At 38.5% G+C, this 15,305-nt stretch overlaps 1 pseudogene; it reads left to right on the forward strand.

The window, feature by feature from the left end:
* The first annotated feature begins 10,201 nt into the window (after positions 1–10,201).
* LOC125600479 lies at positions 10,202–12,589 on the forward strand (annotated as a pseudogene).
* The last annotated feature ends 2,716 nt before the right edge of the window (positions 12,590–15,305 follow it).

Below are 15,305 nucleotides of genomic sequence, written 5' to 3' on the forward strand. Positions count from 1 at the left end.
TGTGCGTGTCTCTAGTTCTTTTTTTTTTTTGGAAGCGAGCTAAGTATGCGTGGCAATCGTTTCTCGTTATTGTGAGAGTTTAGATCGGTTAGCAAGATCTGCCAGAGCAATTAAAGAGCAATAGGAAAATTACCTATGACTTAGTTCACTAGACTATCCACCTAAGTTTTAAGTTCCCTAAAATTCTATGGCAGTCCAAAAGCGTTTTATTGCTTAGTACCTTCCAACGAAAATTCCAAGTTTGATCTTGAAACAAGCCGGACATACCTTAGTTTTCGGAGATGCAGTTTTGTCTCTTTTCAGTTTTTTTTTTCTTATTTCCCCCTTCCCTCTCGTGTATGTTCGTCATTTTCGATATTGGGTGTTTATCCTTTGAAACTTGAATTTTCTTCCGAACTTGACTGTTATCTTCTCCTTAGATACGATGTCAATTTTTATAAAAAGTTCAACGTAATCGTCTAGTTGAGGCGGCTAAGGGGTTAAGTTAACTGTTGCCATTTTATACGATTAATTTGAATTCATGCGAGAAAACAAGTCTTTACGGTTTTTTATCGTAAAGTTTCAATGGTAACTCCAAGCGAGACGACACAAGAGACGGTTCGATCGAGATTCGAAGGAGAACGCAAAGATGGAGGTAAGGGCGAGTAGGAGCAAGCCAAGGAGTTTAGACAAGTCTTACTTGTTTTCGTCGTAAATCTCACGGAAACTCTGATTGAGACGAAACCAAAAGCGTTTCGATCGGGATTCAAAAGAGAAGGCAAGGAGGACTTTTTTGAGGCCTGACAGGTCGCTATGTAGCGAGTTGTAGGTCTGACAGGTCTCTATGTAGCGAGTAGGAGCACGCCAAGAAGTTTAGACGAGTCTAACTTGTTTTCGTCGTAAAATCTCAACGGAAATTCCAATTGAGCCGAAACGAAAAGCATTTCGATGACAGTTCAAAAGAGAACGCAAAAGAGACCTTTTTGAGGCCTGACAGGTCGCTATGTAGCGATTTGGAGGTCTGACAGTCGCTATGTAGCAGTAGGAGCAAGTCAAGAAGGTTAGACGAGTCTAACTTGTTTTCGTCGTAAAATCTCAACGGAAATTCCAATTGAGACGAAACGAAAAGCGTTTCGAGAGGATTCAAAAGAGACGCAAAGGAGGACCTTTTTGAGGCCTGAAAGTCGCTATGTAGCAAGTTGGAGGTCTGACAGGTCGCTATGTAGCGAGTAGGAGCAAGCCAAGAAGTTTAGACGAGTCTAACTTGTTTTCGTCGTAAAATCTCAACGGAAATTCCAATTGAGACGAAACGAAAAGCGTTTTGATGAGGATTCAAAAAGAAACGCAAAGGAGGGACTTTTTGAGGCCTGACAGGTCGCTATGTAGCGAGTTGGAGGTTTGACAGGTCGCTATGTAGCGAGTAGGAGCAAGTCAAGAAGTTTAGACGAGTCTAACTTGTTTTCGTCGTAAAATCTTAACGGAAATTCCAATTGAGACGAAAAGAAAAGTTTTTCGATGAGGATTTAAAAAAGAACGCAAAGGAGGACCTTTTTTAGGGCCTGACAGGTCGCTATGTAGCGACCTGGTTTGGGAACTGGCTGGTCTAACTCGAGTTTTGATGATACGTTGATGCGGTCATTTCATAAATGCTGCCAATTTTTCTACGAAATTTTCATCATAAAATATTGACTCTTTTCACTTTGCAAATGATGTTCCATAAAACATTTTCGAGTTTAATTTTATGAAAGCTGTTTTCGGAAAATATTGTCAAGCTTTTATGAAAGTTTTCCGCAAAATGTCATTATTTTAGTTTTACAAAAGCTGTGTAGAAAATGTTCCTGAGTTTAATTTTAGGAATGATGTTCGTAAAATGTTATCGAGTTCAGATTGACGAAAGCAGTCTCGTAAAATGTTGTCAAGCTTAATTTTACGAAAGTTATTCCGCAAAACTATTATGAGTTTAATTTTACGAAAGCTGTTTCGTAAACATGTTTTCGAGTGATTGAAGAAAGCTGTCTCGTAAAATGTTGTCAAGCTTTAATTTAAGAAATGTATTCCTCAAAACTAATATGAGTTTAATTTTACGAAAGCTGTTTCGTAAACATGTTTTCGAGTTCGGCTGTGGAAGAGCCCCTTTTCGGAAAAAAATGTTTTGCGGCTCTTCTGCAACTTTAGTTTTCTGGGTTCAAGTACTATAAACTTTGGCTGTGACGAGCTTAATTTATTGCGACCCATCTTAATCAGAAATTTTCTCATTTTCTGCAGGGATTGATCCGAGGAAGTTCTGAGTAATTTTTCCGTAATAAACTCGAATTCAACAATTTATGTTACCATGGAAGCGACTCTTAAGTATTTTATCATAAACGTTTTAGCAGTGAGGGAAACGATCTCCCGTTTTGCCTTGTTTCGTCTCTCTGTCAACCGTTTTTAGGTTTGAATGATTTAAGAAATCAACTTTGTTTCTCCGAAAGTTATCAAGAAGAAAGTACAGCCGTGGGGGTTGCGTTTTTTCGTTTTTTGCGAGTGTAACCTAGGGTTTTTCAGCAGTTTTTGGGAGAGCAAGTTTTATTTTTCCGAAAAGTTTTCGAAAAGGTCTTTTGGTCAAACCCTAACACGATGAGATTTCTCCAACTCGGTAATAAGAAGAACTTTACAGGGTTGGATAGATTTTATCGTTGCCCTTTGTGTTTAGAGGGAGAAATCGCGAGCTCGTTTTAGTGCTCTTCATGTGGCGGCTAAGTTTTCGATTTTGTTGAACACTACGGCGTTTCTGTAAGCGTTGGCCATAGGAGCAGTCAGTGCTGCGATTTTGTCTTTCATATATCCAGACATCATTTCGATCAAGCGTTTTGTGGCCATGAGTAAGAGTAATCCGTAAACCCCCCCCCCCCCCCCCCCCCGCCTTCTAGCGCCAAACTGTGGGTACCAAAATTCGCACTGTCAATTTCTATTTAATAAGGAAAGTAGGAGAACCCTAATTTCCCAAAAGTCCCGGATATCTGCTATACCACACGCCAAGCAATCAGAACACAAAATAAAGACGAGAAAATATAAGTAATCGAAAAGAGTAAAGTAGATCTTATTCCCAATTCGCGTTTGAGCGTAACAACAAGGTCAGAGCCTGGGCTACGAGAGCTGTCGGTGAGATTCCTAGTTCTAAAAACCCTAAGCTGCTAACCTAATTGAGTTGCAGCTCGGATAACAAAAACGAAAAATTGCCTAAATTGCTCTAAGTGCTAAATTTTGTGTCTCGAATCCCCCTTTGCCTCTCATCTAGGACTCCTTATATACTTGCTCCTAGGTCAGTTTGCGCCTTTCCCCCCTTCTGTCCTTAAGCTGTCATAGCTCAAAAAATGGAGATATTCCAATTTTCCCGATCTTCTTGACTATCTTCGGAAGCTTTACATTATCCGCGGAAACTGACATTTATCTTGCCTTACGAACCAAGCATAAACCGTCATAAGACTTATGGGTTTTCGGTTAAGAAATCGTAAGTGGGCTTCGAGTTGCGTTTTAGGTCTCTTTGGGCCGTCTTTGATTGAAACGTTTATTACGATTTCTTTCTTCGACAAAAAATAAAATCCAGCGATTTTTATCATAAAGTTTGACTGATGACATCGAGTGATGAAAACAAAGAATGGTTTAGCCATGGCCTACGGGAGATAGCATTAAAGAGTAAACGAGAATGTATGGATTCGTGTCATATCAACGTTTTGGGAAAGTTTTGGTCGCTACGTAGCGACCGAGCCGTAGCGACCGAGCTTGGCTGGAGCTCGGTCGCTACGTAGCGACCGAGCTTGGCTTGTGCGTGGTCCGATGGTCATACTTGAGCTTGTCCGCGGCCGATTTGGATACATGTCCATTGCCTCCGGACAATCGGTGTTTAGTGGTTCGATTGAGATTAAAACAAGATTTTTTTCCGCAAGGCTCCTTGTGAAGATTCTTTTTACGAAGAATAACTTTGTAAAAAATGTTTACGCTGATTTTACGGAGATTTGGACATTAAACGTCATCGCAACCGTTTTTTTACCCCAACATCTACCCATTTAAAAAACGACCAAGGGTTCCATTAGTGTTTATTGCGAGATGTATGAGTTTAGCTCTGATTCATGGAGGGTTATTCTTGGTGATCACACTAATATAGATTGGGGGGCGCTTTCCTGAGGTGTCGTTGAAAGGATAAACTTACTGGATTGCTGCAGATGGAAAAGTACTTGGCGGTCTCTGTATACTACGATGTGAAGAAATTCTTGAAGACTTTCGGTATTGGTATGAAAAGATTCATGCATGTGTCAACAATTGCTGTATGTTCAGAAGAAATTTGAAGAAGCTTGATAATGTCCGAAATGAGGTTTCAAGGTGGAAGATAAACATGCACACTGGTGAGGTAAGAAAGGTGTCCCGCAGAAAGTATTAAGATACTTTTCAATCATTCCAAGGCTCCAGAGGATGTTTAGGTCTGAGGAAATGGAAAAAACTTAAGGTGGCATGCTAGTAACCGTAGCACCGATGGGAAACTCAGACACCCTGTAGATTCAGTGACATGGAAACAATGGATGACCAAAATCATTTATTTGCTGCTGAGGAAAGGAATATTCGGCTGGGATTATCTATTGATGGATTTAATCCTTGCAGCATGCAGAACAGTAAGTACTGTTGTTGGCTTGTGTTGTAGTAAACTACAACTTGCCTCCAAATCTGTGTATGAAGAAGGAGAATATCATGCTAACCTTGCTCATTCCTGGTCCACAGCAGCCTGGTAACAACATTGACGTCTACTTAGAGCCTTGATAGAGGATCTAAACAAGTTGTGGAGCATAGGAGAGGCGACATATGATGTATTCAGTAAATCTATTTTTACTCTCAAGACAATGCTTCTATGGACGATTAGTGATTTCCCTGCCTATGGAAATCTAGCTGGGTGCAAAGTGAAGGAGAAAATGGGCTGTCATGTATGCGGGAAGGACAAAGATAGTATGTGGATGAAGTTCTGTAGGAAGCATGTTATATGTCCCATAGAAAAGGTCTCCCCACAAACGCATAGGTATCGGGTGAAGAAGACTTGGTTTGATGGAAAAGCTGAACATGGAAAAAGCCTAGGATACTGTCTGTCGGGTCATGACATATCCAATAATCTGAAAAACTATGCAAACAATTTTGGGAATGGCAAAGAATCTTGGATGAAGAGAAAAAGGACTGCCATTTTGATGAAGAAAAAGATGTGGAAGATGTTTCCAGTGATCCGAGGCAGAGGAAGAAGATGAAGTAGAAGTTGAGGAGTTATCTAGATGGAAGAAAAGGTCAATATCTTTATAACTGCCATATTGGGAGGTATGTGTTATATTTTTAACAGTTTACATTCAGCTTTTTGAATATTTATCAAGAAAGATTTATCTAACTTGTTTTGTCTTGTGTGTTTATGATTTTAATAGACCTACCCATAAGGCACAACTCTGGACGTCATGCATATAGAACGAAATGTGGCAAATAGCATTGTCTCCACATTACTGCATTGCGGGAAATCAAAAGATGGACTCAATACTCGTAAAGATCTGGAACATCTTGGTATTAGGAAGGATCTGCACCCCAGCACCAAGGAAAAAACATACTAACTGCCAGCAGCACCTTGGTCTTTGTCAAAGACTGAAAAGAAGTATTCTGTAAGCGCCTTTTTGATTTCAAAAGGCCTGATGGATATTGTTCAAATATATCAAGGGGCGTTTCATTAGAAGATTCCAATGTACATGACTCAAATCACATGACTATTATGTTCTGATGCAACAGTTACTCTCGGTGGCAGTTAGAGGGTTATTACCAAAAGGCCCTAGATTAGAAATACTACGCATGTGTGCATTCTTCAACCTCCTATGTCAGCGTGTAATTGATGTTGAGCATATTTCAGAATAGAAGCTGAAATTGTAGAAACACTCTGCATGTTTTGAAGAGATTCTTTCCGCCAAGCTTCTTTGACATAATGGTTCATCTGACAGTTCATCTAGGAAGGGAAGCTAGACTCTGTGGTCCAGTCCAATTCGTTGGATGTATGTATCCATTCGAGAGGTAACTGCTTGTCAATATCATATGTAAGTGTATTGTTTTTGTAAGTGAACTAAATGTTTTTTTACTGTCTGCAGGTACATGAAAATACTGAAAGAATATGTTAGAAACACCGCGAGCCAGAAGGATGTATTGCTGAGTCAAACCTAGAAGAAGAGTGCATGCGGTTTTGTAGTGAGTTTTCTTAAAAAGAAAACAAGTGTAGAGGAAATTAGACAGGATACTGATTATGAGAGCCAGTCAATCCTAGAGGGACGTCCAATTCGGCAGCCACTTCAATTAATCTGTCAGAAATGGAGAAGAGAATGGCCCACCTTGCTGTCATTCAAATACGTCTGTGGTGGAGCCTTATGTTGAGTAAGTGGACTGATATTTTTTCACTTGTCATCTATGAAATCAAAAAGCGTATTGATACATACTTTTCTTTTTCTTAGCATGCACCTACAATATCTACAAGATACCAATGCCAGATGTAGATGTGATGCAACAGTTTTGTGGAGTACAGATACTATGAATTTTGCATCTGGTTAAAAGAACATGCAAGTATCTAAATTTTCCTATGTGTTAATTTGTTCTGAAAGTGTCTACTATCTTTATACCTTTATGCCAGATACCTATTAATTCTGAAAGACATGAGGAAACACTAAAATGGCTAGCATATGGACCCCAAAGTTTGGCAAGGTCCTATATACAGGCTACGTTGTGAATGGACAGCGGTTTCACACACACTCCGTTCATAGGCAAAGCCAAAATAGTGGAGTTTTTTATGAGCAACTGCAATGTGTAGAGCTAGTGCGAAAGATACATCACAAGTTGCGGATTTGGTGACATACTACAGAAGAGTAACATAAATAATCTTGCTCGACTACAATGTGTTTTATGTCCCTCTTTTTCGGTGCCAATGGGCAGTAAGAGGTAATGGAGTCAGGGAAGAAGATGGGTACACACTTGTTAACTTGAATCATTCTCAAGTTTCATTTAATAGGGATCCATACATATTAGCTTCTCAGGCCAAACAAGTCTTTTATTCTAGAGAGGATGATACATCAAGTTGGTATGTTGTTCTTAGGGGTTCATCAAGAAGATACAGCGAAGAAGAAGAAGAAAAGAAGTCACCGCAGATATTGGACCTTTGCCATCAACTGTTGATATGGAAGTTGAAGTAGATGAAGCGCATAATGCCCGAGCTGATTGTGAAGGCATATATGTGTGACTGGCTTCATCCCATTATGTTTTATGTGTGTCCATTTTGTGTTCTCTGCTGTGTGTGATTGGCTTTAGGAAGTATTTATTTGGTCCATTTTGTGTTCTCTGCTGTGTGATTGGCTTTATATGTTTTTTTGTTCATTATGTGTTCTCTGCTGTCTGGATTATGAATCCTCATCATGTATTTTAACTTTTGTGTACTAATGAAAGTGTTATTTGTTTCAGTTGAATTAATATGGGCCGCCCTAAGAGAGAAACGACTAAAGACATGAACAAGGTCACGAAGAAGGTCACGAAGAAGGTTACGAAGAAGGTCACCTAGAAAGCAACCAAGAAGGCGAGTAAGAAGCAAGATGACAAATGGAATTTGTGTACAACATATGACTGACCACACCCTGAAGAGAATGCAGCTACAGAAGAATCTGAACATCCTGAAGAGCATGCAAATTCTGAGAGGCGAACGTGGAGGAAGAGCCTGAAAAAGGAGAAGATCCTGAAAACGGAGAAGAACTGAAAAGGAGAAGAAAACTGCAAGTCTGAACAGGAAGATCCTGAAGAGCCTGCAGAGCCTGAAGAGCTTGAAAAGGTAGACGAGCTAGAAGACGTAGAAGTGAGTTGGAACTGAATGAGGAGAACGATCCAGATCAACCTAAGCGGCAGAAACATAGAGGACCAACAAAGATGAAGCACATCACAAAAGATCCAAATGCTCGAGAAAGAGTTGATTTTAATGATATGGGAGAACCTGTTGGTAAAGGATCTGTAAAGTTGTCTTCATACCTAGGTCCTTTAGTGCGGGAACATGTACCTGTCACATTTGAAGTTTGGAGGAAAGTCAGTGAGGAAGTTAAAACGGTTCAATGGAAATCTGTCCAGGTAACGTGTACATCACATTTACATAGTTGATTCAAGTATCTAATATTTATATGTATGTGACTGTAGGCAAGATTCGAGCTTGATGAAGATTACCAAAAGATTGTTGTGTTGAAGCAGATGGGATGTTTATGGAGAGCCTCAAAATCAAGACTAGTCACCCAGATAGAGTAAAGCTACTAACCAAGAGAGGATGAATCTGAGACCAAAGAATGTTAACACCTGTTGAATGGCATAAATTATTGAAGTGCAAAACTAGCTCAGCCTTTAAGGTAAGGCTACAAAATGTATTTGAGTTTCTGCATTCAATATATAATATTCACTATATGTATGCTAGGTTGTCAGTGAGTCACAAGGAGAGAGGAGCAAGCAAATACGTCACACTTGTGCCGTAGAGGAATGGTTAGGCTGGCTGAAGATATGGTGTTATTCCTTCCCTTTACTCTTTACTCGATCACTAAAATCTTTCCATATTAATCCTTTCTGTTGTTTGCATCAGAACAAGAGTGTGGAGATCCATCTCAATTAGTAGGCTAAGGGTGTGGTCAAGTCACACACAAAGAAGGATGGTACACCAGTCAATATGGTAGCAGCTGAGAAGTTCGTAAGTTGTTCAATTTTTTGCTTCAAATAATTTTTTTTCTTTATTAGCATATTAACATGTTTTTATGTTGCAAGAAAAAGGCAGCTGAGCTGGTTGTTAATGATAGTTATACTAATTCAACAAAACCAAGTGTGGATCCGCTTACAGTTCTTTTAGGACCTGATCATCCTGGTCATTTGAGGGCAATGGTAGAAACATTGGGAAGACCAAGTTAGCTTGTTTTCAAGTGAAGAAACAGTTTATGGCTGAAATGGCAGAGAAGCAATATCATTTGCAGAACAAGTCATTGAGTTGGAATCTGAGATTGCTAGAATTAAGAACAGGTTAGCTATAATCAAACATATCTATAATCTTCGGAGACTGAGTGTCCTTCAGACAGAAATTTGTGTTTTTTTTGTTGCAACAGGAACCTGAAATAGGAGAAAACTCAGCTGCTACTGCAAGAGGAAAAGTATGTAATCTATGTTCATTTTTTTAAGGTTTTGCTCTGTATCTGCTGATGGCTTTAAATAATACTTTTCATGTAGAGTGTTAACAAAAGGGCACAACCTAAGTGTGTATTGGTTGATTGGTCTGGTTCGGATGAAAAATGTTTGCTGAGGGACATATTATTTCATCTGAATCGGAAGACTTTGTCAATGACATCCCCTTAGGCCCTCTTGATGTTAAAGTATTGGTGGAGACTGCGATCAAATCAGATGCATTCTTTGGAAACCTGCTACTGGTATGTTTATTGTTGAGCACGCGGTTGGGGAGATGAGTGCATGGCCTGCCAGTAAATGTGTTTTGTCAAACTAGGGGATATTTACCGAAGACATTCCTCTCAGTGTATGATTTCTTATTGTCTACTTTATTATTTCAGTCTATGTTGCTGTTTTGATTAACATGTTTATATTTTCTTTGTATGGTAGAGTCTGAATTCCACTTCGTTGAACAATGCAAACTTTTATCACCGTGGTCTACGGATGACAAAGTTGTTGCTGAAGGCCGTGGCATGTCAAGAACCGAAAGCTTTGTGGATAGTCTGCCTCTTGGACCAAATGAAGTAAAAGTTTTTGTGGATGTGGTTTCATGTTCCTGATACATTTTTGTGGAGACCTAGACCTGAAATAACTTACCTTAGGGACTCTGTTAAGCATTTTGTAGCATGGCCTGCCAATAAGTGTGTGTTCGAAACACACAGAGTCTCCAAGCCGTAGATCTCCTCTTCAGAATGAAGCTTCTTTTTCAAAGCACAACCTGCAAAAGCTGTTACGTGTTCTGCATCACCAGGTTCTAAATCAAGCGGTCATTCTCCATAAGCTACCCGTAATAAAACTCAAGCACCTTCTCCCCTTCGAAGATCACATGTACATTTGTTGTATATGGTATTGAGTAGCTGTTTGTTGTTTTTCTATTCACTGAGATATATTGGTTTGTCTTGCAAACATTGTAGCGTCAGATTCAAAATGAAGCTGCGAAAGAGAATCAGAATGCAAGCTGATGTCCATTACAGGAAAGAAGCAAGTGGTTGCAGAAGGACGTTGGGCTTCAGACAACCCGAACATACCAGTTCACTTTGTTCCCTTGGGACCTAATGGCGCTAAAGTCTGGATTGATGTGGTGAAGGTGAATAAGGCAGAGGTTTGGCAGCCATCTACTGAGATTGAGTGTATGGGAGATGCACTTGGCACCTATATTGCATGGCCAAAGGAGAAAATGATCTTGTGTTAACTACTATCAGGTCTAATGTTCTACTCTTTCTGCTTGGATTAGACTAAGTGATGCACTTATGAATTTGTACTAGTAATGTGTCGGATTCAGACTTGTAGTTTGGTACCTCTTTTTCAATGAATGTTGCAGGTTGTGTGTTTGAATATATGAATGTGTGTTTTTAAATACAAATCGAGCAGGTTGTGGTCTAATAACAAATCTTAACATCTATGAAAAACTGACAATTAACTAATAGCATCTGTAAACCGCTGTAATATAGAAAACTGAAAAATCTAATAGTGCCATATGATAAACAATTATAGCCTTCAAATTATGCTATTGAAATAACAGATGTAGCAGGTGGAAAAAATGCTATTATAATGTCAACAATAAAACAACATCTAATAAAACCGCTATCATATAACGTCGCTATAATAGCATTTAGAAACCGCTATAATAAGGAGGGGGGGAGGGGGCTATTATAGCTGGGGCAGACATAGCGGTTCATAATATGCTATTTCAGGAATATGATAGCGGTTTCCTCCTCCCGCTAAGAATGAAGGTTTTTTTGTAGTGTCTTAAAGTACTATCTAGTTGTGATAAATGGACAAAGCTAGCTTTTACATTTGAATGAGTTTGATCTTGGAAAGAAACAGAATCTCTTATTATAGTGCAGACAACCATTTAACCACAACTATACATACACACAGAAAAAGGGGAAAGAACTTTAATGAGAATCACTTCAAATGATTTATCCCTCTGTGTTTCAACTATTTCTTGTATTCTAAGTCTTGCAGAGCAACTCTATAGTGACCAACCAACAAGAAAATTTGTGTAAAATATACCTTGGGGTTAAGAGAGTACGATTCAACCCACTGGGTTTCTTTACAAATATATCATCCTTTCTTATATAGGAAAATTGTTCTTCTTTTCTTTGGAAAAATAATATTTTCATCTTAGTCAAAAAAAGTAATAATATATTTCATCTTTTAGTTACAACCATCTTTATTCTGACATTTGTCAAAGTCCTAGAAGACTATCGAGTTTTCTTTCCCTGTGAGAATTGTGCTTTGTGGTGTAAGAAAAGCAGTGATTTGAAACGGTCAACATACTTTTCAAGAAGTTTGTACGAAACTGGTTTTGATACCATCTGAGTTAAAGCAGAGGAAGATAAGATGAAGTGGGGAGGTTTAGACATTGTCTATTTTAAAATTAGGACAGTAAATACAAATGGTGTATTTTTCCAACTTGAAGGAAGTAACTTCACAACTTCTGTAAATTCATCATTATTAGTAGGACGGTTGTAAATATTGCAAGACGAGTGTGTTAAAGATGGAGTTGCATTTCTTTAGCTGTCATGAGATGGCAAATTGGCAATGAAGAGCGAGGAAAGGCGACGGCGGTTGGATTGCTCGAGTTTTTGGTCAAAAGTTGAAGAGTCGCGGAAGACATAATTTGACGGAGAAGGATGATGGTTCCAAAATTTCCAATCAGGCGCAACTCACCACTTGGGCAAGAATCTTGCTTGGTTCATTGTGGAGATTGCTTTGATCGGAGCTGATATACAAGAAGTCTCCGGAAGCGCAATAGCTCTTCAGATCTTGACATGTGCGTTTTTACCTATTTGGGTTGGTTGATAAGCAAGTTAGGTCAAAATGATGTGTATTCTTTTGAAACAGCTTCTTGGCTTCGTTCTTATCTATATATTTGTGTATAAAACAGCCTCTTGATTTCATATCCAGAGAAGTGTTGATGAATGAGGAACTAGAAGGTCTTTCTGCGGTTTGATCGCAACAATGCCTCTTTCCTTTTCTTGGATGTTCAATGAAACCAAGCGCAGCGGACAAGAACTATTCATAGGTACTAAACATAAATGTCTCTCAATTAATGTGGCATTGTTTTTGTTAATGATACCAGTTTTTTTTTAATCTGATGACTTGAAAGGCATTCTTGTTTCCTGACAATCTGACAAGCTGTTGGAGTTGTTGGATGTGTAATAACTCCTCACAGTGTGTTCTTGCATTCGGCTTTAGTGCAGTTAGAAAAGACAATCCAAAGGATATAAACAGAGTCCAGGAAGCTCTTAACTACAACAACGTCAAATCATCAGCCGCGCTTTTTCCGCTCTTTCATGATAATCTGTTTGTAACCACAGTTTTCCTAAATAGTTTTGAATAAAAAGTTGAAAGCATGGGACTGGGAGCATTACCTACAGAATAAATATGGCGGCGAGAGTATTCCCGATACTCTACATTTGGGGGAGTTTTGTTGGCTGCTGGACAAGGAGTACCATAACGGGGACCTACGCTGGACAGTTTATAATGGAAGGTTCTTAGATCTTCTGATGGAGCAATGGCTATCAGCTTTTCTAACAAGAAGCTTTGCTAGTGTGCCTACTATTGTTGGTAGCTCTTATGTTAATACATCAGAGGGCTTGATTGATGTTCTAAAGATGGCTTAACATTCTCCATCGATGCAGATTCCTTTCGCTGTTATTCACTTTTGACTATGGTGTTCTAAACAACATATCATGGGACCTTTGCTCGAAGTATGCCCCTTTTTTCATCTCTCTTTTGTTGTTGTAATGATGATAATGGGTCTTTGCAGAAGAAAAGCTAGTGATGATGACAACAGGGGCGGAGCTAGAGAAAAAGTTTGTAGCGGGAATAATTAAACTATTCATAAAACGAAGTACAATTGCGTCTGCCGGGGTCGAACCGGGTCTATTGCTTGGAGGCAATTATCCTAATCGTTGGACTACAGACACTCTTGTTAAATATAGGAAACAAATATATTTACTTATACTATTTCTATCAGAAACATTTGTTAAGTACTTGAGTGTTTTTTTTAAACAAAACAGTATTAATTTGAGATCTCTTAAATATGCTGTGATTGACTGGGAGCAGATGAAATGAGGTCTTAAATATAATTGGCTAATACTTTTCTTTTGTGATAGTTCACTAGCCCTGAGACGGATCGGATATCCGGCAACTTTAAGGTATCCGAATCCGGATCCTTATCCGGCGGATCCATAATTTTATTATCCTTATCCGGAGCCGGGGTCTCGGATATCCGGGTGGCGGATATCCTTCTAAAAATTGTAATATCCGGCGGATATCCGGATCCGGATTTGGATCCTTAAAATAAATAATAAATTATATTAATATATATAAAAATATAAAAATAATTTAAAAATAAATAAATATATAATGTTTTTATGATTTCAACGTATAATATTACAAATTTATAATAAAATTTTACGTATACAATTATAAAAATGAAAATATATTAGAAAAGTTAGTTTTATAATATTACTATTTCTAAAATAGTTATTAATAAAACTTACGGATCCGGATATCCGGACTAAAAAATCAAGATATCCGGATCCGGATCCGGCTTTGACGGATCCAACATTTTACTATCTGGATCCGGATTCGGTCCCTCCGGATATCCGGATTTTCGGATCGGATCCGGATCGAATCCGGATCTCGGATAAAAGTCCCGGGGCCTATACTTCACATTCATTTGACCAGATAAAGTTTATTTGCATCAGAAATCGCTCTAGTGATATCACATTTTATTGCAAGTACTTTCTGTGACCTCCAAGTGCATTCGCAGCTAGTTCATTGTGTGTGTCCTATGATTTTTATAATGATTTTTATCTCACCGTTTAGAACTTTTGGTGCTTTATATTAAGTTGTTTATGCGGTTATGTTAATGTTTTCCGGCCGTTTATAGCTTTTGATGCAACAGTATTTTTAATCAGTATGGCTACTTTGTTGTGATTCAATGAGTTTTCCATGGTTTGAGTATAAGCTTTATTTATGAAACTTAGATTGGTAAAAAAAGAAAAGAAGAGCACACTTGCTTTGCTGTAAAGGATGAGTATTAATAACTTATATTGGCCCCATATATAGTCAGCATTTAATCAGCATTAACAAGGAACATGACATGATTAATCTTGAGTCAATTAAAACAGTCAAAAATTGACTCATCATTCTCTATAGTCGTCAAAATATTATATGCATAATGCAAACCAGCAAAAATAAAACGATTTGGTAAAAAAATACGACTTTTAAGAAATTATCGCAATGGTTGATATCATATTTGTCGTTTGTAGAATATACCGCATTGCTCTTGCTTCTTGTTGGCTCAATCCACCAACCACCATTCAACCATCACTACAAAAACAGCGGTATTCTGACGGACATTCCGACGAAAAATGAAATCCTCGGAATATCCCGAAGAATTTTCGAGATATTCCGAGGAAACACAAAATTGGTTTCCTCCTCGGAATTTTCTCGAAATATACCGACGGAATTCCGAAGAAATATCAATCCGTCAGAATATTCTTATGGAATAGCGAGGAAAAATGTTATTATTATTAAAAACCATGAATTCCGAGGATATATTAAGAGCCGTTAGAGAACCAGTTGGAGAGCCGTTGGGGGATTTTAAAAATTCTGAGGAAATTCCGACGAACTACTACATTGGCATCGGAATTCCGTCGGAATTTCCTCGGTCTGTCGGCAGGATTTCAATATAAATCAGCAACCCTCTTCCGCTTCATCACTCCATATCTTCATCCTCCCTCTTACTCTCTTTAAACAACGATTTGATTCATAAAAAACATGTCCTTCTTCAATTATTTTCGTTCTTGGATTGATCGACCTCATTTGGATCCGACACTAGATTGCTTACGGAAGAATACCAACGAGGTATAAACGAATTCATGGGGTTAGTTCACCGACAACCGGAAGCAAAAAAAGGTATGTTAAGATGTCCTTGCTCTAATTGTAAAAATAGAAAGGTTATTAAAGAGTGAGATGTTTTGACTCATCTATATTTGAGTGGGTTTACACGAAGTTACAAAATTTGGTATCATCATGGGGAA

Source organism: Brassica napus, unplaced genomic scaffold, assembly GCF_020379485.1.
Source record: "Brassica napus cultivar Da-Ae unplaced genomic scaffold, Da-Ae ScsIHWf_2277;HRSCAF=2935, whole genome shotgun sequence".
Classification (NCBI taxonomy): domain Eukaryota; kingdom Viridiplantae; phylum Streptophyta; class Magnoliopsida; order Brassicales; family Brassicaceae; genus Brassica; species Brassica napus.